This window comes from Vulpes vulpes, chromosome 12 (genome assembly GCF_048418805.1).
Source record: "Vulpes vulpes isolate BD-2025 chromosome 12, VulVul3, whole genome shotgun sequence".
Lineage (NCBI taxonomy): Eukaryota > Metazoa > Chordata > Mammalia > Carnivora > Canidae > Vulpes > Vulpes vulpes.
Genome location: NC_132791.1, coordinates 150,004,116 through 150,029,703, shown reverse-complemented (window position 1 = coordinate 150,029,703; position 25,588 = coordinate 150,004,116). Strand labels below are relative to the sequence as shown.

At 39.8% G+C, this 25,588-nt stretch overlaps 1 protein-coding gene and 1 pseudogene across 12 annotated transcripts in view; one reads left to right on the top strand and one right to left on the bottom strand.

Annotated features, from left to right (window-relative positions):
* Positions 1–25,588, top strand: part of NFIA (nuclear factor I A) — a 576,588-nt gene that overhangs the window by 415,498 nt on the left and 135,502 nt on the right. The window lies entirely within an intron of this gene.
* LOC140594750 (peroxiredoxin-2 pseudogene) lies at positions 1,357–4,628 on the bottom strand (annotated as a pseudogene).

Below are 25,588 nucleotides of genomic sequence, written 5' to 3'. Positions count from 1 at the left end.
TATGAACCACAATGGTCACAACAATTACTCGTTTGATTCTTTTTTGCCCTGTATTCATCTAAAAGGTTTGCTCTATAAATATAAGACCTGTAGATAAAAGGTTTCTCTAAAAATCACTCTCTTTTCAAGATGTTTTCATTAGTTGGGATTCATTTAAGTGGGTTCTACGCTGCATACCATTAAAGGTGTGTGTAAATGTTTTTATTGGTTTCTTCCCTATCTTCCACTGTGATATTTCCCCTATCAGAGGCAGTGCCATTAACCTTAGCAGTGCTGAGTGTGATTGTCTTTCGATCAGCCCCATCATTGCAAACCACTGATCCATAGCTTACATTACTTAAACCACTGGTTCCTAAACAGAAAAATAGCCCCATTACCTTCCTTGGAATGGCGATAGCCTGTCTGAAAAATCCTTTCAAAAAGAAGAGTGAGCAAAAATACTTCTACTTCCTTTGGGAATAGTCCTTTCTTTGATATAAATGTTGTAGTAGTAGACGGTAAGTGTCCTATTTTAACTATACACGAAACATTGATTGAGTGCCTGCTGCATTCAGGGTGCTGTGTGAGGTATATGGATGATACAAAGATGGTTTGGGTGCAGTCCTTTAAGAGACATGCTTTTTTTCTGCAGGTGATGGGTGTATATGCCTCTAATAATAATATAGGGTAGATATGCTACATGCTCTAAGAACAAAACAAAGTCCCCTGAGAAGATAGTAGAGAGAATGCTTTAATTCAGACTTCAGGGACAGGGAATGGAGAGTTGGATTTCACCCCAGCAGAGAAGAGTGAGGCACATTCCAAATCAGTAGAAATAGTCCCCACAGGCTCTGTGTGATCTAAAAGTTTATGGTGAGCTTGGAAAAGAACCAAATAGTCTGGTATGGCTTGCGCAAGGTGAAAATGGGGGATGACAGGAAGGCACAGTGTGCACAAGTATGACCTTCATGTTTTAGCTTTACATTTTCGGTTCTCCTTGCAACATAAATCAAAGATGCTATCAGTTCACACACATGGCAGACTCTCACTGTCATTAGAGTTCAAGTCTTAATCCCACCCCATCATTCACCCAGAATGTTGAAGACAGTATCGGGTTAGGAACCCAGAAAACTGGGTTTCACTGCTGGCTTGGTTGTTAAGTAGCTGTGACCTTGAATAAGTAACTATTCTTCCCTGAGCCTTGATTTCCTTTTCTGTAAACCAGAATAAAGATAGTGCCTACCTCATGGTTGTTAAGAGCTTAAATGAGATCATGCATAAAAGGCATTTAGCGCAGTGCTCTCGGCATCTAGCTAGTGCCCCTCAAAAATGGAAACTACTAATTTTCAATAATATTTTGACACCTCATCTCCCATCTTTTTTTTTTTTATCTGTCCTAATACTTTATTCATTACCTTTTGGCCTGTGCCCAGCTAGATGGGCTCTAGGGAAGGGCTCACCATTCATCAGCTCCCAACTGGGAGAATGAGAAGGCCTTGACCAAGCCCTCCAGAGTCATGGACTATGAAGTTTTAAGGGGGCAAGTCTGGCCTTTCCTGGGTCAGCATGGGGTATCCAAGTAGGGGTGTAGGTGGGGGCCGACAGCCCAAGCTTTCCGCCTGTCTGCAGTCTAGTTGTGTTTGGAGAAGTATTCTTTGCTGTCGTCCATGTTAGGCTTGATTGTGTCACTGCCTGGCTTCCAGCCAGGGGGGTAGACTTCCCCGTGCTCATCCGTGTACTGCAAGGCCTGAATCAGTTGCAGAACTTCATCCACAGAGTGCCCCACAGACAAATCATTGACAGTGATCTGGAGAAGGACACCTTGCCATCGATGATAAAGAGGCCCCTGTAGGCAATGCCCTCATCTTCCTTCAGCACACCATAATCTTTGGATAAACTTCTAGTTACACAGCCAGCAGGGGATGTTCAGGGGGCCTCTGTCCTTCCTGGGAGTGTTGATCCAAGCAGGTGGGTGAACTGAGAGTCCATGGAGACCCCAGCACCTCACAGTGCAGCTTGCGGAAGTCTTTGGCATGCTCGCTAAAGCCAGTAATCTCCATTGGGCAGATGAAGGTGATGTCCAACAGGTAGAAAAAGGGGACCAAGTATTTCCCTTTGTAGTTGCAAAGCTTCACCTCCTTGAAGGTGCTGTCCACCACAGCAGTGACCTGGAAAGGCGCAATGGGCTTTCCGATGCGTGCCTTGCCAGAGGTCACGACTGCAAGCTGCATGGGCAAGGGCAGCGCGCACAGGCTGGCAGATGCATGAATACCCTCATCTCCCATCTTAAATGAACTGGACTTTATTTTAGTTATTGATAACTTATAACACACTGAGGGAAAAATCCCTCTGTTCAGAGTGGGTGCATTAATTTGAAAAGAAGATCCCAACTATTTCCTTTCCTATAAAAAGCACTCTAGGTGAGTGCTGACTTCTATTTGTAGAAGAGGCATTTTGCAGATTTGGAGATCTAAGGCTTAGAAAATTGGACTTTCATGTGTATCTAAGATAATTTCTAATAGAGCTCTTTTTCATCCAGTGGGTTTATAGAAGCTAAGAGAAGATAGTCTTCTCTAGTTATGTACTAAGTGCTAAAGTTTTCCTTACATGGTTCCATCCTTTCTCAAAAGGCTCTAAAGATCCCTCACATCACTGTTAGCATTTACTGCCGCTACCATAGCAATTTTGCATCTTGATCTTTTCATTGATTCATATTTTACCTTCTATTTAGATCTTTGAAATTCTTTTCTGATCTTTGAAAAGACATAAGAGCATGACAGCTTGACCTGGCTCTGTCTTAGGTTATGGGGAAGAGATTAACTTATGTTCCAAAACTAGGGTGTTACCTCTTTAATTTTTTTTTTAAAATTTAATCTCTGTGTCTGTAAAAATTAAAGTTGTTGGGTTTTTTTTTTTTTACTTAAAGCACAACCTTTAAGAAAAGCATTTTTGTTAAAGGGAACTCTTAATGGGGAGAAGGAGAGATAACAAATTTGAAGAGAATGTCTGGCAGCACAGACTTCTGCAAGTTTGAGGCGCTTGGTGAAATTTCAAACAGTCCAAATGGAAAATTACCCAGTCTGTTTCCTCAAGATAGACTTGTTTGTACAGCTACTCAAAGTTTAAATGGCAGAACAGTAGGTACACACGCTGTACTTATAAGCTGTGTTTGTATTACAATGCTGTGTTTTTAACCTCCTTTGAGTTTGGAACACAGGCTGGTTAATGTCTTAGTTCTGTGCTTCCTGGATTATTAGGGAATAGCTCGGTTGTATTTAATAACCAGAAAGAAAAGAAAAAAAAACAGGCAAATAACTCCGCTAAAAATATCTCTCATCTCTTGGGTTTTTTCTTCTGTTTTATAGGGAGACTATTTAAAAGTTAGATATTAAGTCCCAGTCTCATGAGACTAAAGAGTGTTCAAATTGCTGAGGGTTTTCTTGAGTATCCTTATTTTGTAGAGACCCAGTGAAGGAACACAGGACAACTTGAATTCATGAGCAGATCTGGTGCATCTCTGATAATCATGTTTTATATGATTATGGGCAATGGTAATAATAGCTAACATTTGTATTATCCCTTGGAGTTTTGCAGAACACTTTCCTATGCATTATATTCTTGCCTATCTTCTTCTAAGTATAATTACATGATATTCAAATCGGTCTCTCCCCAATTCACTAGAGCATGAGTAATAAATATAGTGAATTGTAAAAAACTGACACATGTCTAGAATTTTGGAGAACAAGGCCATGAAAAATTAGAGTCCATGAAGTCTAAATCCTCATTTGTACTTGGTAAAATAATATTATAGAAAATGATATTGAAGTGTAATACAACTATTTCTGTATATTAGTAGTTAGCTCACAGAAATTTATAGAACATGTTACAATAATTTCTCTACAGTGAATGATCCAGTACAACCAATTTTATTTCTGTTTCATGTAATAGTTTTTTCCCATGAAAATAAATATACTATTAAATTGTGATCTTTCTGGGGTGCCTGGGTGGCTCAGTGAGTTAAATATCTGCCTCTTGATTTCTGCTCAGGTCATGATCTCAGGGTCATGAGATCGAACTGTACATGGGGCCCCCCCATAGGGCTCCACACTCAGTGGGAAGTCTGCTTGAGATTCTGTCCCTCTCTTTCTGCCCCTCCCCCTGCTTGTGCGCTCTCTCTCTCTCTCTCAAATAAATAATAAATCTTTAAAAAAGAAAAACTAGAGGTGCCTGGGTGATTCACTTGGTTAAGCATCTGCCTTCAGCTCAGGTCATGATCTGAGTCCTGGAATGGAGCCCCGCATTGGCCTCCCTGCTCGGCGGGGAGCTTACTTCTCCTTCTTCCTCTGCAGCTCCCCCTGCTTGTGCTCTCTCTCTCTGTCAAATAAATAAATAAAATCTAAATAAAAAATAAGGGGATCCCTGGGTGGTTCAGCGGTTTAACAACTGCCTTTGGCCCAGGGTGTGATCCTGGGGCCCCGAGATCAAGTCCCATGTCAGGCCCCCTGCATGGAGCCTGCTTCTCCCTCTGCCTGTGTCTCTGTGCCTCTCTCTCTCTCACACGCACATAAATAAATAAAATATTTTTTAAAAATGAAAGAAGAAGAAAGAAAGAAAGAAAGAAAGAAAGAAAGAAAGAAAGAAAGAAAGAAAGAAAAGAACGAAAGAAAGGTAATCTTTCTAATTACCAGGCTGACATAAAGGGGTGTGTGTATGTGTGTGTGTGTAGTTTGTATGTATGTAATCTGTGTATATATAATAACTCCATTTTGGAAAGATCAAATGGCTTATAAAGAATAAGTACAGTAAAATGGAAAATATAAACAAGTTTTAAAAATGAGGGTTGGGAAATATATAAATTAAAATAGAAGAAAGGCAAAATCAGAGAAAAAACTTGAACAAAGATTCTACAATATAGATCTACATAGTTAATAACATTGAGATATGTTTGGTTCTGTATTTCCTGGCAGCCAAAGGAAAAAGAGAAATATACAGGACTAATTATGTGATTCTTACTACCCATAACATGATACACAGCAATTCCTCAAAGAGAGAAAGTGTAACCTGGCACACAGTTCTGATATTTCCATGTAGAACTTCCAACAGGGGGACACGGAGTTGCTCCAGTGACATTCAAAGCCATTAAAGTTGATGCAGTAGAGGATTTGTTAAGATAGCTTCTTTAAGGGCCTACTAACTAGAAGCTGAGAGCCTAATGCAAATGTGTAACTCAGTAATTTTGAGTGACCCATGAAGGTAATTTGCTTCCAATCCATCAAGAAATTTATAAAAGTTAGAGAAATTTACATCACGATCTTTACAAAGTCTACACAAGGAGGTAGATCTCATAGCCTTCAAATGATTTTAGATATTTCTCACAGCTAGACTTTTGATTAAAGCTGAGCCATAAACAATTCCCATTGATTTTTTTTTAAATAACCAATACTTGCTTAGAGACTGGATCCATATACTTTACACAGTAGACCAGCAGAGTTGGCCTCACAGGCAGAAACTGTGCTTTTTAGGAAAGGTCTTGCTAGGGTAAAGGGAGAACAGGTATTTGCCCTTGTGATTATTTTTAAAAATTCCCTCTGTAGTATCTTCCCAATGGCTTGAAGATCTAGTTAGCAGTGAATAAAATCTGTTGTTGGCTAAAGAGAAACATGGTTTAGAATGCAGAGCCTTTAGAGAGAGAATGAAAACATGCTGATTTAATTCTTCTCCAAATAGAAATGATTGATATCAGATTGTTGTCTGAAAGCATTTTCCCCAAGTGGAAAGAACTTTGGGTTCTTTGGGGAAGGGGGTTGGTGAAAAGGTATGTTCTGTCGAGGCCAGCTCACCTACAAAAGCAAACACCAGTGCTTCTTCCAAAGGTGCTTGTTGGCAGTCCTCAGCCTCTCCTGGCCTAGTCACCTTTTCTTTGAGTTCCACCCATAACTTTTGTCTGAAAGAGAACTTTCTTTTTTTTAATAATAAATTTATTTTTTATTGGTGTTCAATTTGCCAACATATAGAATAACACCCAGTGCTCATCCCATCAAGTGCCCCCCTCAGTGCTCATCACCCAGTCACCCCCCCCCCGCCCACCTCCCCTTCCACCACCCCTTGTTTGTTTCCCAGAGTTAGGAGTCTCATGTTCTGTCTCCCTCTCTGATATTTCCCACTCATTTTTTCTCCTTTCCCCTTTATTCCCTTTCACTATTTTTTATGTTCCCCAAATGAATGAGACCATATAATGTTTGTCCTTCTCCGATTGACTTATTTCACTCAGCATAATACCCTCCAGTTCCATCCACGTTGAAGCAAACGGTGGGTATTTGTCATTTCTAATGGCTGAGTAATATTCCATTGTATACATAGACCACATCTTCTTTATTCATTCATCTTTCGATGGACACCGAGGCTCCTTCCACAGTTTGGCTATTGTGGACATTGCTGCTATAAACATCGGGGTGCAGGTGTCCCGGCATCTCACTGCATCTGTATCTTTGGGGTAGATCCCCAGCAGTGCAATTGCTAGGTCGTAGGGCAGATCTACTTTTAACTTGAAAGAGAACTTTCTGAAACATTTACAATATTACATGAACATGCTACTGTTGCTAAGGACCAGAAGGGTTATTCACACAAGGGAGAGTGTGGTAGGTGTGAAGGTATGTGTTTTGACAACTGCCATTCCCCCATACAGTGATCAGTTTCTCTTTTGACCCTGTCCATCCATTGCAGAGAGGTGTGGGCTAGTGTTGGATGCTTGGGATGTGAAGTCTAGAAAGGTCTTTTGTTCATAGTAAAAACCACGTGGGATTCAGGATTGTTAAATTGTTGAGTTTGTATATCCTGATATTGAACTTTTAAGCATAACAGAACAAAAAGAGGGTTTTGTTCTCCAAATACCCAGCTCCTAGCTGTGGTCATTTTTTAGTACGTCACCTCAAACTGATGTCACCAGAGAGCAGCTGGGAGGTCCCAGGACAGTGCCTAAGTGGGAATATGCAGCAATGACGAGGGAAAACTTAGTTTCTAAGAATTTTGTCTTTTTGGAAATCCCCCTTAGACTAATGACAGAAGAAAAAACATGTGGTATGTGTTGAGTTGATCATTCCCCAACAGGATGTTTTATTTTTTTGTGTTTAGTCTTCGTCCATAGTAACAATTAGAATGGACGCATCAAAAATCAAATATGCAGACCTTGTGACCTATCTTGTAATCAAATTAGTTTGGGGGCAGGAAAATCTAGCTACGTAATAGTCTTATTAGATGTTCCCAAACATTTTATTGCAATATTTTGGAAAAAACATCTACAAACAAACCTAAGTTTTCAATGTGTTTCCTATTCAATCCATATTTTGTTTTTGGAAGATTAATTAAGCTGTATGTTTATAATGCCTTAGTTATTTTAATTCATCAAAAAATGCTGCCTTCTGAGAAACCCATGTCAGCATAGGAAGATTATGCTTTGCCCCAAAAACATGTTCCTGGAAAGGGGGATATATCTTTAGTACACTCACTACCCACTCCCAAATGTTCTCCAAACTTTAAAAATATTTTTGAAACTTCAAGCCGTTACTCTTCATTTGTTTCTAGTGATATTGAAGTAAGTTTTTTCTGGGGTGCCTTGGTGGTACAGTTGATTAAGTCTGACTCTTGATTTCTGCTCAGGTCATGATATTAGGGTCATGAGATCGAGCCCTGCGTCAGGCTCCATGTTCAGTACAGAGTCTCCTTGAGATTCTCTCCCTCTCTCTTTACCTCCCCTGCCCCCACACTCTCACTCTTTCTCTCTAAAATAAACAAATCTTTTTTAAAAAAAGTTTATTCTGATGATCACAGTTGCTACCATTGAGTGACTAAAATGAGCTGAGCACTATGTATACTTTTCATTTTCCTAAACTGTCTTTCTATCGATGAGTAGACTGAGGCTCAGAGATGTCAGATACCTTATACAAGTCAATGGCTACTAAGCACCAGAACATAATCATTCCTTCCTTCAACACTCAAGAAATATTGAGATTTCTCAATATTTTGTGACAGAGACTTTTCTAGCTACACAGGCTACATCAGTGAATAAAGCACCTAAACTCCCTGCCCGCCAAGGAGCTTCCATTCTAATTAATGGAGACAGAGAATCAAAATATAATGTAGTGTACCAGATGGTGAGAAGTGGTGTGGAGAAAAATGAAGAAAAGGAAGATAAAGGGGGAGTCAGGGGTAGGTTGTGTTCTGAAAAAGATGGCCACAGATGCGTTAACTGAGAAGTTAACATTTGAGCAAAGCCCTGAAGGAGGTGAGGGAATAGGACGTGCAGATATATGGGGAAAGAGTAGGGTAGATGGGGTGCAATGAGAGCGGAGGAGCACAGAAGGGCCGGGCAGAGGCACAGTTAATGCAGGACCATGGTTCTCAAACTTTACACCAGAATCACTTAGAAGTCTTATTAAAGATTTTATTTGTTTAGAGAGAGAGAGAGAGAGAGAGAGAGCGTGCACACACAAGCAGGGGGGAGGGGCAGAGGGAGAAGAAGAGGGAGAGAGAATCTCAAACAGATGCTCCCCTGAGTGCGGAGGGCAACACAGGCTTGATCTCACAACCCTGAGACCATGGCCTGAGCCAAAATCAAGAGCGGGATGCTCAACCAAATGAGCCACCCTGGCGCCCCTTGGGAGTCTTGCTAAAACACACTGTGGAACACTTCTCCTACTGTTTCTGATTCAGAAGTTTGTATTTCTCCCAAGGTTCCAGATGATGCTGATGCTTCTAGTCCAGGGATCACACTCTGAGATCCACCGGGGCTGTTGTAAGAGTCTGGCTTTTCCCACCAGTTGCATGGCTGTTGTTGGCAGGTTGTGAGTACAAGAGAGAGGTCTCTATGCTCACAAGAGTACAGTGTAGGGGACAAGGGCAGAGGAAGGGACACCGATTAGGGCCCTACCACAGCAATCCAGATAGGAGATCATGTTGATATCACTAAGCTATGTTCTCTCCATTCAGAGTCTCTTCAAGGTTGTCCTCTAAAGACAAACTTTCTAAGTGTGAGTTGTGTTCAACCTAAAATTCCTTTGGCTAAATCTTTAGGTTCAGTAAGTATTTGAGTTTCCCTTCACAGAGCTGCTAGTCAAAAAGTTTCTGAAAAGGATAGAAAAGATGGGGGAACTCAGAGTTGAGAACTCTTCCGAAAGAGCTGACAAGGCTCTGCCTAGGAACATGGAACTTTGTAAAGAGATCGTTAAGGTGCCAGTGGGGATGCCAGTGAGGACGGTGGGTGGGAGGGAACCCAAACTTGGCCTTCAGCTTCTTGCCACTGTGTCTACGAGCTGATCCTTGGTAGGACGGGAAAGGTGGAAATTCCCAGTGTCTCAGAAGAAGTGTTGTTTAGGGTTCCTGCACAGGCTCCCTGGGACAACCCACATCTGTGAGGGTCAAATAAGGAAAGAGGGAACTGAAAGGTGACATCGCCTTTACTTCCTTCCTGATACACAAAATGAGGGGAGCAGCAAGGAGAAAGAAGTTTGAGCTTGGAGCCACCAGCCTCCAATGAATAACTGTGCAACTTGGGCCTAGTCCCTTAGTCTCATCTGCAAATGGGAGTCACAGTGGTGCTTGTCTGCTTGCAGGGGTTGAGGGAGCATACTCATCAAATCTCAGTGGTAGCTGTCATTCTTATCACAATGAAATTTAAGTAGGTTTCCATCGACTTTTCAAATCCAACATTTCGTGGTCCCTTACACAAAAATGGTATAGTGTACAACTAGGGAAAGGGGGAAACCATGGAAATGCCATGGATGTTGAAGTACATAGTGGATGTGGGAGAGGGAGGAGGAAGAGAAGACAGGTAGAAAGTAGAAATATAGTGGAGATTGGGAGGGAGAGGTGTTTAAGATAGAGAACCAGAAGAGGCAACATAAAAAAAAAAGAGGGAAATGAGGAAAAAATGGCAAGGTGGGAAGAATCAGCAGGTCATGAGACTGCTTAGCAGGACAGAGAGTAACCCCAAGGCAACCATCAGGGCAGATGTCCCTTTTGGAACCTCCATGACACACAGGAGGGCCACTGACTGGTGCTGCAGAAGTCTCTACAGTTCTGAGGGGCCACAGAAAACAGCAAGACAGGTATCAGAGAGGTTGCAAGTTAGACTTTGGAGACTTCTTAAGTGTGGTGTCTGTGCCATGTAGACTCATGAAATATGATATCCATGCAGACCTCTTAGCTGAGAACCTGGACAGTTTCTACCAGTCCCCATGAGAGCACACGAGGACCAGGTTCCTTCTGCACATCCTGGGGCTGAGTCCTGTGTGACCTGCTCCTCCAGTGGATGGGAATGACAAGGACCACCACCACCATCCCTTTGGGGCCTACCCTTAATGCCCAAATGGGGAGCATTGGTTGTATTTAGCAGATGCAGACTGTGAGGCTTAATTTGTTAAAGGGGTATGGGTACTCCAGCCTGGCTCGAAAGGACTGTCTTTCTATGAGCAAGAAACTATCTTCTGATGGTTTTTAGGGACTTATTACTCAACCTTTTTGCTTCTCTCAGTTCTCTGGCTCTCTGCCTGCCTGCCTTTCGACTCTTTCACTCTTACACCCTGGAATTGTTCTTGAATAGAAACTATGAGATTTGGTATAGAATTTCTTTTTTCCCTCAGCTGTCGTTTCTAAAATGTTTTCTCCCTGTCATCCACCTCTTCTTTACCACTTGGCATTATTGATTACTCAGGTTACCTACACAGTGATCTTGTTCTCTGAATAACCTGGTCTGTGGAGGTTCTTTGCTGGCCCCACCCAACCTCACAAACATAGTGCCCACATTTTGGCCTGGGAGTCCTGGAGGCATTGTCCCATAGGATCAGCAAGTCCATACACAGCCGAGCATTGTCTTCCGTGTCATGTCAAGTTATACAAAACCCCTCCCTGGACTGTAAGAAAAGTCATCCTGGGGCTAACGTTCAGGAAGCATTCCCTCCCTAGTGTGTCTTTCTGGGCATCATCCTTTTCCAACTCATCTCCTCTTCATCTACCAACATCTGGCACACTACCATACACACAGAAGTTCAGAAAGTATTAGGGTGACTCATGGAGAGTGGATTACCCATTTTAGACAAAAGCACTGTCTTTAGGAAAAACCTCTGGTGGGTGGTGTGTGCACAGAAGGATCCGTGCATTTTATAATAACCACACCGCCATCCAACACCAGAAAATGTGATTTAAAAAAAAAAACATAATGAAAATCAGTCACCTGGATAAGTGTGTTGAGTGATCAAGTGAATTGGCTGTGATTTATAAAGAATCATTTCCAGTATGCAGGTCTGATCCTGTTTCCTTTTTGCATTTTTATTGAGTTGCTCTGGAGTAATACCAATGGGAGTATTTGCCCATACAGTGGAGTTGGCAGTTGAGTCACCTGTTTGTGATAGCTAAACTTTTATGAACCCTTAGCAGTTCCATTTGCAGGCATCTTTAAAGATTCCAGATTTTCCCAAGCCTTTTGTGGTAATAGCTGATGCATCAGAAGTAGAACTGGGAGCTATTCTTTGTCAGGAGTTAGGAAATATAGGCAGTTTTGTCTTCCCTATAAATGTAAGTTGTTGTTGTTGTTGTTATTATTATGTCAGCAGTGAAGTACTCCCTGGAGAATGGAGATACAGCATCACAGGGAGAGCGCGCCTTGCTGTGGAAAGAGGCAGCAGGAGGAAGATGATATTATCTTGTGGTAATGAATTTACCTTTATGACAGATCATTATCCCCTTCTGTAGCTGAACCGGATGAAGGACAAGTCTAACAGAATAACCTAGTGGTACTTGGAATTTATTGCCTTTAAATTTTTCAGCTGGAAGAATGCAATAGCAACCAGGTTATTTCTATAGGAATGTTGCAGAGGGGGACAGAGATGAAGGAAGTCACATTTTCTTGCTAGTGATGGTAGAAAGCAGGGGGTGGTGACAGTCCTTTACAAAACAATGAGTGTGGGATGTCTGGGTGGCTCAGTGGTTAAGCATCTGCCTTTGGCCCTGGGCTTGATCTTGGAGTCCCTGGACCAAGTCCCACATCTACTTCTTGCATGGAGCCTGCTTCTCCCTCTGCCTGTGTCTCTGCCTCTCTCTCTCCCTCTCTCTCATGAATAAATAAATAAAATCTTAAAAAAAAAAAACACATGAATGCAGTTTCTCATATACGTTGCCATTTCGTTGTTTGAGTCACAGGACTAAATAGGAAAAAGCATAGGACATTGTCATCGTCAGTAATAGAAATTGCTGGAGGTCTTACTGAGTATTATACTATAGGAAAAGAGCAAAGATTTATTTTTAAAAAGAAGGAGATGAGCAGCCTGGGTGGCTCAGCGGTTTATCGCTGCCTTCAGCCCAGGGGGTGATCCTGGGGTCCCCAGATCAAGTCCCGCATCGGGCTCCCTGCATGGAGCCTGCTTTTCCCTCTGCCTGTCTCTCTCTCTCTGTGTGTGTCTCTCATGAATAAATAAATAAAATCTTTAAAAAAAATAAAAAATAAATAAAATAAAAAGAAGGAGATGAGATTCCCTTCGCAGGTGTGTATAATCTGAGGTCATGCTTTAACGGCTGCATGTAACATAGAGCCATCATGTATTAGTGAGCTGGGGTTGTAGTTTTGCATGGAGGCAAGCTGTGGTATCAAGAGGTAGGTATCCTGATGGGACAAGGGTAGGCTTTAAATCATCTAGGACTATATCCTGGCTTTGTCCTTTACTTAGGGTGTGACCTCAAGCAAACGACTTCAACTTTCTTAGTTTTCTCAGTTAGGAAGCTAGAAGTCAACACCTGGCTCACATCTTTTCTGTATGCTTTAGCATCAAGCACCTAGTAAGTCTCTAGTAAATGATCATTTTTGGTGTTTCTGCCATTCTTGTTGATGCTGCTACTGCCTGGAATAAGGAGGCCTGGTGTGACACTCTATGCTACATTCCAAGTGGGGCCCACATCTAATTATTTTGAATGATCAAAAATCAGTATTGATGTAAAGCTCCTCAAATCCAGCATTGCTACCAGAGCCATAAGGAATCCATCGCATTGCATTGGTAATCCATGCTATAGGGTCAGACTCTCAAACCATTTCCATTTGCACAATCATCAGGAAAGACAGATACCAAGTGTGCATTATCTCTCTGTACACACTCCATGGAGTTTTCCTCATCTTTCCTGTCTTTCCTGTAATTTCCAGCTGATCTCTAATACTCTGTGCATCATGTTGACTATGTGGAGCCTAGCACCAAAAACTCTATATTGAGGGGCTTTGCCAGAGTTGGATACAAAGAGACCACTGAGCCATGTTCCCTACGTTTGCTCCTGTGAATCTGGGAACCTTATCTCCTTCTTCAGTATCCATGTCCATTATCTTTCATTTTTGGCAAAATGAAAACCTTCTCCCTATGACCTCACCAAAAAAAACCTTCCTGACCCACAAATCTATATTATGATTTTTCCTTACTTAAATCTTCTCATTTCGGGGCATGTTCTCTCTCTCTTTCCCTTCTCCCCCCACCCCTTTTTTTTTTTTAACTTTTTCAACCATGAGAGAGAAAAACAGGAAAATTCACACGAGAGTTTACATATGTAAAGACTTGGTTAGAAGTTCCCCTGAGTTCAGGGAGTAAAAGAACTTTCAAAGCATAGAAATTTAAGTGAATGCTTCCTTCTTCTCTTCTGTTTTGTAGAATGACTGCACAAAATAGAAGCAGTTGCTTCCCTTTTATTTTTTAATAAAGCAGAAGCCTGTTTTCAAATAAGTACTTGAATTTCCCTTCACAGAGCTGCTTGGAATGCATAAGAATACCTAGAGAGCTTTACCATGGCAGAGATGTTTTACAAAGGAAGACCCAGTTGGAGTTGCTCAGTCAAGATGTGTCTTGGGTGAAATGTTAATCAATTCAGCACATCCTTGTGTTTTGGAAATCTCTTTCCTGTGCTGGGCTGGTGGCCACATTATCTGGTAGTATAGATGCAGTATTAGACTTTAACAGGTCTGTTGCAGCAAGTATGCAATCATGGTGCAACAATAGGAAAAGACCACTGGAAATGGAGCAGCTCCACCTCCTTCCAGTTAGAACTGTCATTTTCACCTTCTGTCTGATTACATTATATGAGCCTGCTACCCCTCAAGAGCTGTGCAGTGCTTCATCCAAGCTTAGATGGAGCGGCAGTGCTTGCTGCTTTTGGTATCAGAAGTCAGTGGAGGCTGCCCTCTTTGTCAAGATTCCTGGGGAGGAAGTGTCTTACTGCCTTTTAGTGTGTGGGGGATACACGAAGGGGGAGTTAGAGATGCTAGGTATCTTGTAATGCTCTGGATAGTCCTACTTGATAAAGATTTATTCTGCCCAAGATGCCGGGAGTGTCCCCATGAAGTAAGGGCCCCCAGACTCTTCAGTCACATCAGCATTTCCAGCTCCTAGTTACAGCCCTCATCAGCATTTGAGCCACCTGCTCTCTTTCCTTCCTCTTTTTTCTCCATTCCTCTTTCCCCTCCCCTCCCCTGCACTCCCACCTCCCGCTCTCTCTCCTATCCATCCTTCCTTCCTTCTTTCCTTCCTTCCTTCCTTCCTTCCTTCCTTCCTTCCTTCCTTCCTTCCTTCCTTCCTTCCTTCCTTCCCCTGAATCTCCTGTACCTCCTTTGATAGACAAAACAAGTGTCCCCGCCTCTGTGAGGCCTTCCAAACACCCCCACATATTTTTAGGGGCTACTTCCTCTGTGCTGGCATTGCCTTTAAAATACATGACTCCATCCTGGATCCGCTGCATGATGTTCCCACTGTTCTGTGCCCATATAAGTGCCTGGTGGGCAGGTGCCTGGTCTTCCTCTCTGTATTCCCAGAACTCACACAGTCCTGGCAAACTGCAGGCTCTCCATTTCCGTGGAATAAATGGATGAACAGTAGGTGTTCGGTTAGTATTGCATTGCATTTTCTGAAAAAATATGCATACTGTGCTGGAGTTGAGTAAAATTTCAGTCGCTGCTTCTCAGCCTCAGCACTACTTACTCTTTGGGTGGCTGCTTCCTTCATCTGTCTTCACATCATCTTCCTTCACTGTCCTGTGCATTAGTGAGATGTTTAGCAGCACCGTGACTGCTGCCACTAGATGCCTGGAGCACCCCTCCACAGTTTGACCACCAAAAATATATCGAAACATTGCCAAGTATCACCTGAAGGCCCAGTGTCTCCCAAATGAGAACCATTAAATTCAGGTAAAGGAAGAACTAACGTGCATTCCATTCCATTGAATAAGCAAAGTGTACATATCTTGTGGCATCAATAGTTCATTAATCCAGTTAGCAAACACATATAGAGCTTTTTCCAAATTATTGGGCTGTGTGGTCTTAACTGTTAATGCTTGAATATTCTATGAAAATCCACTGCTGGCAGAATTCTAGCATTATGAAATCACAGAGCAACCTCTCTGATGCTTGAAGGCCCTCTACATGGCAAAGAGGCCTTTGGAATCATCATGAACATCTTAGGTCCCAAAACATAGCATCAGAGGTATTAGGAAATGGTGTCCACTACCTAGGTTTTCCACACCACAGCCTTTATGAGGTACCATGCTTGGGTTTGTGCATGATTTCATTTAATTCTGCACTCCAACTATTGTTGGATTAAGAAATAGAGGACCAAAGTGGTTACATAGTTTGCCCAAGATCCTCAGCCATTAAATAGAAAGAATTTGGATGGGAGTGCATGTCTGCTTGGGAGCAAGACCTAGGCTCTTCCATGCTGCCCACCTCTTAGATGAATTTTTTTACTCAGTGGGGAATAGAAGTTGCCCACTTCTGTCTAGAGGTTGGCTGTCATCAAGATGTGGAGAGACATCTATTATCTGTTCTGTGCAGCAACATCTGTACTCCTTATATCATTGGCAAACTAATAAATATCTGACAATGATTAGCCCAGTTCTGTGCATTTGGGAGTATTGAGTCACAGCACAACTGTAGGTACACAGTTGGCTTATACTTTGGGTGTTGGAAAGTAGAGTTCATGGAGATGGGGCCATGGCCAACCAAGAGATTTGTAATCTACCCCCTCATCTTTTGTCTATACCAGACCTTTGTAAGTGCAGTGTCTACATATCTTAATGAGGTCTCAGATGAAAAATAGAGGTGTCAGTATTACCAAGGTTGTTCTTTATAACAGTCCTTTATTACCTGACTTGATTGGCAATGCAAGATGAGTTTCCAGATTGTGGTTCTGAGTGGCATTCTGTAATTCACTGCTGACCCCCATCCCCAACATTTTGATTTGAAAAAAAAAATTCAAATTGGGATTTCTTTATAATAAGATGAATTCTATACAGGTTTCATTTGATAAACCAAAAAATAAAACCTTCTTAATAATTCTCTTCCCCCCAGTTTTCAGTCACAGCTTTCACTCTTAAAGTAATAGAGCTTTAAGTTTTCACATAGGAAAAAAAATATGGTCAATTAAGTAAAAAGTGCAAGGATGGATCAAAACCATATATATGGGGAAGAGGTAGAAGAGAAGTGGTATTGAAGGATGCAAATTGTTTTGAGAGATTGTACTTTTAGTGGTATTGATATGGAAGAAATAACCTTCACACAGTGTTGTTTGGTGGGAACACTTCCCTTTGAGTATCAAACTGAATTTCAGATTGGGTAGAATCTACTGGGTCCATCATCTGGTGGGGAAAAAATCTGTAGTTAGATCTGTGGATCAGGGATTTGTGTATATATATATTGATGTCGATACTAGTTCTCATAATCTTACCATCAACTCCTGAGCCCTTCCTCAATGCCTGGGCCTCTGAAATAGGTATTCTTATTCATGCAATTAAAGGTAGTGCCACAGTTAAGGACATGGGTTCTTCAGTTAGATGGCTTGATTTGAAATCCCATCTCTACCCATGACTCTTTGTGTGATCTTCACTTAGTTGCTCAGTCTGTCTGTGGCTTGGTTCCTTCATCTGTCAAATGAGGACATAACAGTACCTACTTCATGGCACTTTGAAGATTAGAGGAGCAAGAACACATGAAAAGGCTGAGAAGAGTAGCTGGCACACAGTGAGTTCTCAGCAAACACTAGCTGTTGTCACTGTATTGTTATTCTTAAAGGCACAAAGAGACCATGCCACATTCTGGTCATTAGGGATTATATAAACCATCACTGGTCTTCCAGGAAGCTTTCCCCAACCCTCCCTAGACTTTGTGCCCTCAGAACCTACTTCCATTAACAGAGTCATATCCTGTTGGATGATAATTGTCCCTATACTTGACCTTCAAAGAGGTGCACCTTGATGCCTCCCATACTGCCTGGAACAGAATAGGTATTCACCAGATGTTTCTTTGGATAAGTTCATGGACGTTTAGTTAAGATCACAAATTGAACAAGAGCCATGTCTGACTTATAAAAATAAATAATAAGCTATAGAAATATTCTCTGACAATGATATATTAAATTATGACTCAGGACTTACTGCTACCTACAGAATATTGTCAAAATTATTTAATCAAATTTTGGCCATATCATCCACTATTGCTATCATCTAACACAAGTACTTGCTGCCTCTCCTACTCTCAACGTATGCACTTGGCTCCCTAGGCTATAGGATTATCCTTGTTGATCCCTGTAAGTGCGTCTTACACTTTCATCTTCTCCTCTCAGGCAGTCATCAATATTTATTGAGCCTACAATGTGGAGGTCTGTGATGCTCTAAGGATACGGAAATGAAATCAAAAGGTGGTGACATTTGAATTGGGTCTTGCAGAGGTGAATCAGGTCTTCTCGCTAGTTCTTTAAAGGGTGTTTTTGCTAGACTGTGAGCCCTTGAGGACAGGGGATATGTCGATATTTATTCCAAGTTCGTCATCTATACTTAGCTCGTAGATTGGCATCAATAGCCATTTATTGAATGAACGAATCAGGCAGTAGAGAAAACTTGAAGTTTATAGTTAAAGCACATTAAAAAAAAAAAAATCACACACACACACACATTCAGCCTCTCCCTAACCCTCTTGATGGTGGTTGGAGCCTCAGAATTGGCCATTGAGCTTACTGACATTTCCAAACAATTTACTGTAGAATAGAGCAGAATGCACTTGGCTTCCCCAGCTGTGTCCAGAAGGGCTCCATGTTCAGATTAGCCACAAATCATACCCCTCTTGGTATTGTTGCTAATGGCAACACTGAAGGCCAGAAATGCCTATGTTAGTGAAAAATATTTTATTTCAAGTGCTTCTGACAGTCTACATCTGACCAAAAAGAAGTGTTTGTCTTCTGTCTCAGTTTTTGAGAAAGTGAACTAAATTAAATACATGTACATATATGTGTACACGCATGCATCTGTGCACACAGGGTTCTCACCTCTGGTCTGTGACCATTCCACAACCTTAGGAAGATTTTATAGATTTCCTAGTGTTAAGGAGAGAAATTGAGCAATAGGTGATCACAAACCGGAAGGACTTTGATGTGACCTGGCACTGAGTAGCTGCCCTTGACTCTTACTTTTGGAAGAATGACAGGTATTCAATAAAGTATCATAGTGATTAGAGAAAAGAAAAACATATTAGAGCCATAGGACCTGCCCTCCTTCTGAACAAGCAGTGAGACAAAGGCATTCATTTGAATTCCTGATTGGTTGACAGTATGCAGCCTGTTGTTGCTGAATTTTATTTCCTGTTTATTTTCAGAGTGTTGTTGGTTTGGTTTTGGCAATAAGAACTTGGGTCATTTTGGCTTTGTCTCTCTTCTTATTTCACCTCTATCCCTTCATTGAGTGCAGAGAGCAGAATGAATATTTACTTTCAAGCTTTACATGTTATTTTATATCTTTGCAGAGTCTGTGTACCTTTAGATTCAAGAGTGATGCTGTGAACAAACAAAATACTATTTATGTGATTCCCGAGAATTTATTAACAGTGAACATTTCTTCTTAGCAGCAAGAGGAGATCAGGGAGCCTTGAACAATATGTTCACATATATATACAGACTGATGAGCCAATATTTGAAATCAGGACCCTTCCAGAAAATCCAAAATGCATATTTTGTATTTACAGACCATATGTATGAGCCCCCCCCAACAAAACAACAAAACATAGAGTAGTTCAAATATAATTAATTTTTAAAAATCAACTTCTAACTATAATACCTGAACTTGATACTTGGTAAGGGTGAAGGATAGAGGGCGTGATTGGGGTTGAAGAGGAATTTGGAAAGAATTGTAATATTCTGACTTGTAAGAGTTTGCATTCTAATTATAGAGACAATAAGCCAGTTCAGTTGTGGGCAGAATTGCGTAGTATTAAATACCTAATGAAATCCATAAGGCAACAAGTGTTATACCCTAGAGTGTGCTTCACCAAGGGAGCCCTTCTGGAGGGGTGTTCAGAATGTGTGAGGACACTCTTGGACAAGGAGGGGATATGGGCAGTCAGTGGTGGAGGGCAGGGATACTGGGTGTCCTCCAGCATACAGAGGAGTTCTGAACATTGGAATGAGTCCCCCCTCAAAATGCTGGTATTGTTTGATGAGAAACATAGAAGAAATTCCGAGAACTCCAGTGCTCTGACTTAGCTAAAGCTGAGTAGAAGATGTACTTGGTCCATTCTGTGAGTCAAACAAAGATTCTGTTCCCTAAAATGAAGGAAATGGCCTGCATCATAAAGTGCTTCAGTGATCAAAGTCAGTAAAGTGAAACATGTCGATCATTCTTCTGCCTAAAAGGGCAAATTCTTTTAGCATTGATTTAAAGCAGTTAGGAATCAAGACCCTTTCTTTAATGATGCTTTCTGATGGCTCTCCATTTATATTGAAGTGAGGAGCTAAAATGTGGAGGCCCTAGACTTGTTCATTTCAAAGAGGTATTTTTACATTTAAGATTAAAATTGCTTATTTTGTATATTTTTATACCACCCAAAATATTTTCATGTTTAAAAAAATTTAAATAGTTTTCATGTGAAAAATACTGAAAAACAAAATTAGATTTCTAAATACCTATTTTCCAGAACAGACAGCATTCATGTAGTTACCAATAAGAACTTTTAGCACACCAAATTCTTTAAATAATAAAGGCCAAAAAAACCCAAAAACCCACAAACAAAAACCCAGCCATTTTAAAATTTCCTCTTTCTCTAAATATGCCTGTACATTGTTTATTGAAAAATTAGATGAACCTTGATCTGCTTGAAAACAAATTGACCTAGAGTTCATTTCTAGGTTGAGTATCTATAGTTATTACCCCCAAAATACAAGGCCAAAATTTGTGTCTCCGTATTTAGGCTAATGATTGGCCCATGTAGATGGCCACTGCACATTTAAAGAATAGATTTATATTTAAAATTATATTAGGAATTACAAATAATTATATTTTTCTAAACATTTGTAAATAAATCTAGAACTTGATTTCTAAAATTTAACTCTGTTTATTAAAATAATGAATACTAAGTACTGTTCTGTGGCACTTTAGAAAAACTTCAGAAATGCCAGAGGACTTGCTTTCAATAAATTTTGTGTTACTTGCTTTAGAGAATGGTTTTATTTTTACTCAGAAATTAACACAAAATTATATTATCTAGCATTATTATTTATTTATACAACTTTTCTGTGAATAGCTACATTATTTATTACTCTGGTCAGAAGAACATAGTTATTTCTACCTGTTGTTTGTTTTTAGTTTCCTATAGAATTCAAGATCTATGATATATAATATATTTATTATTTATAAGAGTAGCTGCCATTTTTTTAACACATTCTGAGTCTTAGTTTCTTTGCTAAGCATTATAAGTGCATTATCTTGTTATTCCTAACAAATTTGTGGTAGGTAAAACCCATTAGTGCCATTTTACAGATGAAAAAAACTGAGACTTAAAATATTTAGGACTCTAACTTCCCTACTACTGTCCCTTCTGCTATTTTATATGTAAATAATACCTTGCAAATGTAAGTTTTGAAGGACAAGATAAATGGACATGCCAAGATATTAATCCCTGTATAAGAGAAAAGAAATACATTGCAAGTTTGCCTTGATTTGTACTTAGACTATTTGGTTTTTCTGATCAAAAATTACTAAAAACTATGAAACTGAATGTGTTTGATAATTTCTTATTTTAAATTAGATATATAACTTATTTGAGTTCAAAAGTAAGTCTGGAGAAGCTTGCTCAGTGAGGCAGAATTAGCTTCATTTTGAGCAAACTTTCATAAGCAATGGTAATAACTCGCTGAGAAGAATGGACACTGGCAGGCTGAATCCTTGGTTGCAAGCTGACACTTTGAGGGAATGTTCTTAGCAAAACACTCACTTCAACGGAAATTAGGTCAGCCTTCTGGAACATTTATCATGTATACCTGTCACCAGCAAGACCCAGTCCTTAAAGTGAACTGAGATCACAAGCAATAGTCCCTTCTGCTCTGAGTTGCAAAGGACACTCTAAACCGATAGTTCTACAAATATCTGAGCTTGGCAGAAACTCCCATAAAGCCAAAGCCAATGCTCATATAGTTGCTGTGGGAATTGAATTCCTTAATACTCTGTTTATAGAATTTTGAAACGGCAAATGGATTTGGTCTGTTCTGAAAAACAGTCTGACCCATGGCTTGTTTGGAATAACATCTAGAGTTGCTATAGAAGGATATAAGCAGACAACCATGTCTGATTTGCAAGCCAGTTTCACCAGCCTCTGTTTGTCCCATACCACACAGCCAGGTTGGTTTTTGCCCTACTCAAGGTATTATTTGCATTTAAAAGAAAGGCCACCTCCTACTGAAGCTAAGGAGTTGCTAATTTGATATAGAAACTGGAGTAGTTAGCAAAATCCAGAGCTAGAGGAGTTAGCAAAATCTGGAGCAATAGAAGTTAAGATAGAGTGTATGGTAAAACCAAAACAACACAAATGAGTCATAACCCAATGTCCTTTCAGTAATCATGTGGCATCATTCTGGTGGTTTCAGAGCAATGTCAGCAAGTATGAGTAGGAATTGGAGTTTGCATCTGTGTGGGTTTAGGTGCATTGCAGCTCAATGGATATTATTCATTGAGAGTCTTATGGATTGAAATGCCCACGTTCAGCAAGCAGTCAAATCTATCTGCTCGGTTGAGTTACCTTCTCTTTGAAAGGAAATAATTACTTACCTTCTTCATATGTGCTTGTTGGGTAAACACACCTGTAGACTTCACTAAAAAATTGCTCATGAATATGTGAAATTGAAGAAAAAGAAGAAATTATTGAATGTGTGTGTGTGTAATAATCTCAAGAAGAGTAAAAAGAATGAGTGGTTGAGAATAAATATTTCATCTCGATGCCTATTTGTCATACATGGAGTGAGGACCCACCATGTGGTGTACACCATACACATGGTAGAATTAAAAAGATGAGAAAGATACAGTTCCCACTCTCACTGAGCTCTCATTTGTGTGTGTGTGCACGCATGTGTCTCTGCGTGACACATCCTTAAACAAGAACTAATCATAGCCTGTGTGAAAAACACCACAGTGGAGGTTATTTTGAAACTCAGGAGAGAACTCAAGAACTCAAAGTAGTTTTGTCTGTGAGGAGTAGGTGGTAAAACAAAGTTTGGTTTTAAACGGTATCCATAGAAGGATGGGCCTGTTACATATGAAAACCCACAACATTTGAGGGGCTGAAGGGATTAGTGGGTATGGAAGAAATCTACTGATGATTTTTCTTGCTGGAAGAATTAAAAAAAAAAAAAAAAACCTTTCATTATCACACCCTATTAAGCCAGGACCAGGAAACAATTTCTAATCAGCACTCCGATCTGGGCAGAGATTGTGCAGTCTTTTGTACCAGGCCTCAGATCCGTGTTCTCTATTCACACATGCTCACTTCCAGCTGTTGTCATTGAAATCCCACATAATCTTTTAAGGTCAAAGGGCAGTCACCCATGGCTGCTGCAGTTAAAAGGTTATGCTGATTTCTGTTGTCAAATATTGGCCCCTTTCTCTCCCAATCACTCCCATTCTACTTTTTTTAACAAGAAAAATCCAGCCTAGAATTGTATTACATGACTTTAAAGTCTTAAAAGTGTTTCTCCATTGTGCTAACACGACATGGCCTGAACAGTGTAATTCATTCTGATATATTCACAAAGAATTTTCTGGTACTTCTAAAATACTTTGTGTTTGTGCTAAGCCAGCAAACTTCAAAGTATAGGGGCCCACACGATTTGTGGCATGGTGTAGTATCTGCAGAAATGTATAATATAGAGTCTATAATTTAATAAATGCTGTGAATTATGGCATCAGTAATTAAGTAATTGCCGGGTGAGAACAAGAATTGCATGGAGCAAATGACTTTTAAAAAGATGAATGCACTTTGTATTTTGTGGTTCTAAATGTTAACTAATATTATTATATATTTGGAAAGTGGCATCTACCTGCTGGTTTTTATTTTTGTTTTTGTTTTTTTTTTTGCTTTTTGTAGTCTTGGACAAGTATAATTGCAAGGATTCTTTTGAAATATATTGCTTCAGCTCATCAATGATTTCCTTTCCATGCTTGGTGAACACAACATCAGTGCCGAGTGTCTTAAAATTAGCACATGGCCCCTGGTCATTTTCTTTCCTTGTCATTGGATGTGTCCTCAGGTGGTTTAGCAAGCAAGGCTCTCTGTAATGTTTCTCAGCAATGTAAATTAAACCCAAAAACGAAGAATAGGACAATGCACATTAAGGGTTTTTTTTTTTGCTGTTTTACACCCATAATCCAGGGTAGCCTTCGGGTGATCCAGTTTATTTCTGTTTCAATTAAGGTATCAGTTTCTGATGTATTTAGAGAATAACTTTCCTTATTTTTTCTCCAGTGTGTGTAAGAGTTCATAACTAGAAACTGAAGCTATTACAAATAGTTTGATCCACTTGTAGATTACCAGTTATTACTGTCCAGGTTTAAAGAAAACTTTGATTCAGAACTTAAAAACAATAGTCATTTAAAAATCTGTCAGTTCAGAAATTTTAATTTAAAAAATCTTTTAAAAACATACTTCTAAGTACATTAAAAGACAAAATTAATCTTAAAGTATTTAAAATTACTGATTTTATTATGCTAATGATACTGGAATTTACTTTTGCTATAACATGAAACAAAGTCTTTTTCTTTTTTTAAAGATTTTATTTATTTATTCATGACACACACACACACACACACAGAAAAAGAGAGAGAGGCAGAGACATAGGCAGAGGGAGAAGCAGGCTCCATTCAGGGAGCCCGATGTGGGACTCGATCCTGGAACTCCAGGATCACACCCTGGGCTGAAGGCAGACACTTAACTGCTGAGCTACCCAGGCATCCCCTGCAAAGTCTTTTTTTTTTTTTTTTAATGGTGCTTAAAAAAAATCATTGTGTACAGCAAGTGTTTCTCTGTCCTTATACACAACTACTCTGTAGTTGGGTCCACTTGCAAAGTATCTATTTCTGCTTATGATATCCCTTATAAATCTATGATTCTAAATGTTTAGGGACAGTAGGAAAACTAATTTGTTGACATGAGAGAACTATGAAAGAAAGGCTATTTAGCCAAGAGGACAGAAAATTAGAGGCCAAGGGACTATCTTCAAATACTTGAAGGGTAGCAAAACACAAGAGGGATTAAATTTATTCTGGCCTGTTCCAGAGGATAAAATTGAGGTAAATAGAAGTTATGAGAAGGCAAACTTATTAAATGAATTATTTTTTAAATCACACTTCATTACTTTGTTAAAAGCCTTTGTTACAATACAACAATTACTCTGGTGCTGGGTGATCCTTAAGATCTCTTTGCTTCCAGTTGATTCCATGTTGTCATGCATTCACTATTTCTAAACATGCAAATAAGTAAAACTTGCTTTTCACTTTTTATTTAGATTTTTTCCTATCTGTTAGACATAGTCCTTTAATTAAGTGCTTAATCCTTGTAACTCAAACTCTTAAACCCTCTTTATGTGAAGTCATTGAGCAATCAAATTTAATTTAATGAAAAACTACTCTTCTCTTACTAAGTGTAGGAATTGGTGAAAAGATATAAGTCCTTTGGGTTAGACTGAATAAATCAAGTCTCTGGTATTATAGATGATGGATTAAAATGCAATAACATTTATTATACAAAGAGAACTAAATGAACCTATATTCTAATCCTAAATGCTGCCACTAGCTGTGTGACCTTCAGCAAGTCACTTAACCTCTCTGAGCATAAGCTTCCTTTTCAGTAAAATCAGACTATTGCTAACTACACAGAGTTGGAGCAGGAATTAGAGCTAAAATGTCCAAAGTGCATAGCACAGTGCCAGACACATAAATGGCAGGTAAAGGATATTTTTGATGAAAATGAATACTATCTAGAGAGGTGCTGGGGATAAATTTTTAAAATAGCCCACCTTTATAACATCTGTTACTGGCTTGATCCATTTTCCTAATTTAGATATGTCAGAATGATTGCAAGTAAAGATGCAGAGCATCCTTGGGCCTTGCATTAAAGTGTGAATTAGCCTGAAGAGTTCAGATTCTACTTTCACCTCAGCACATTGGTACATAAACCAAATGGGGAAAACAGGAAAAGTTGCAGAACAATCTATCTAAAGAATGATATTTGCCAAAAACAAATGGGGTCCTTGTCAAATTTTTTTTGAAAGTCGTGAGTTAAAGAATACTA